The following is a 1,853-nucleotide window of genomic DNA, read 5'->3' as shown; positions in this document are numbered from 1 at the left end:
TAGGCAAAGCAAAACAAGTGGCACATGTTTTTCAATTTAGCTTATTAAGAATGTGTTTGATTTCTAAGTTAGTTTGATTTCCAGGAAACGTTTATCACAATTCAAATAATTGTACGAGTAATTTTTTTGAAAGTGTCGTAGGAGCGGGTCATCCGCTAGTATCGCGTACGTCTGTTGAATGCAAGAATATTTTTAGCGGATCGAATGGATATACCCGAGTAGAGATTTCCCAAGTAATCCATTTGGTCCGGGTCGTATTCTACATGTCTACTCTACCAATATCAAGGAAATATACCTGCGAAATGTCAATAGCCGTGTGTTTTTTAAAATGTCTAGTCCAAACTTGTGATATCCGGAGCAGAAAAAAAAATTGCTCACGTAACTCCAAAATAAAGAAAGGAGCTGGTAGCCGTCCAAAATACGTTTGGATGGTTAGAATCTCCGACAGATACCGCCAATTATAATAACAGAATATACATTGTGTTAAGTCTATAACAACTAAAACAAGCCCGTAACCATCCAAGAAATATTTCACAGCCCATAGATAAAAGAAATGAACTAATGGCGAAAACTCTTATAAATGAGGAGTAATTAAATAATCAACTCTTGCATTTTATAATTAACTACTCCCTCCGTTCCAAATTGTTGGTCCCTTACGCAATAACGGACCCAGTATTTGTCTCACGCAGGGGCACATTATATTAATAACTTTAAGCAAAAATCGAAATTAAGCGCGAAGGCACAAACTATGGAAAATTGAATTGTAAATTTCATCCATTGGGGAAAAACCAAGTAAAGAATGAAGGCCTAATTTTTCCAAACAATCAAAATATATATTATGCACCTTAAAAGAAAAGAATAAAAAGTCTTAAATTATGTAGCCCTAAATTAAATGTCCTTTTAATTAAATATTACTTTTGTCGTGTAGCTCCAAATTTTATTGATGATTGGTGAGGAAAACGGTAAGATGATGGGCGACGACCACAAAGACGAGCAACCGGTAACGACAAAGTAAATCAAGCGTCGAGTAAGTTCTTCCCGTCAAGTTTTCTGTGTGGATTTCTCATTCTCCCATTCATTTTTGCCCAAAAAAAAAAAAACACTCATTTTTACATAAAAAAATAAACTATAAATTAAAAAAGAAAGGGGCGGTGGGGGGTGGGTCACGTGCCCCTTACTCGGTCTGTCCCTGCCCCTAAGAAAAGACAAGTAATTTTGATACCAAAAAATAAATATTTTCGCGCATAATTTTCAAATTTTTGTTGTGCAAAGAAAATTTGAAAATTATGCACAAAAGTATTTTATATTTTGGTATTAAAATTGCACATATTTTTATAAGAGACCAGGAAAGAGTACATAGTAGGCATTTGCATGGCACTCGACATTGTCTCTCTTTTCAATAAAAAGTTCTATCGAGAACCACGCCAATAAAGTGGAGTAATAACTTAATAAAGGGAGTAAAAGAGTCACATTCAATAACTCTTGACGGAGGGAATCCACTTGATTTCATATCCCAGAATATAAGCCCTGTCGGAATGTGTAATCCTGTTCATAATGTGTTTGGGAAAATGAGACGATTGGATGTGTTTTGATAATTAATACCCACCAAAAACATGCTGAGAACATTTATTAATACTGAAAATGTTTTTGACGGGTATTAATTATCAAAACACGTCATGAGCCGTCATTTTCCCAACACGCACGAAGAAGAATGATTTTGAGGCCCTTAGATTTAGGCCCCGTTCCCGAACTTAATATAAGTACTTATTTTTTAAGAAGACAATTTCAAGCTAAAAAATTATGTGCTTATGCAAATAATTTTCTTATCAATATAGATCATGTTTGATAGATCT

The sequence above is a fragment of the Rhododendron vialii genome, chromosome 10a, assembly GCF_030253575.1.
Source record: "Rhododendron vialii isolate Sample 1 chromosome 10a, ASM3025357v1".
In the NCBI taxonomy this organism is placed as follows: domain Eukaryota; kingdom Viridiplantae; phylum Streptophyta; class Magnoliopsida; order Ericales; family Ericaceae; genus Rhododendron; species Rhododendron vialii.
Note: the sequence above shows the minus strand (reverse complement) of the source record.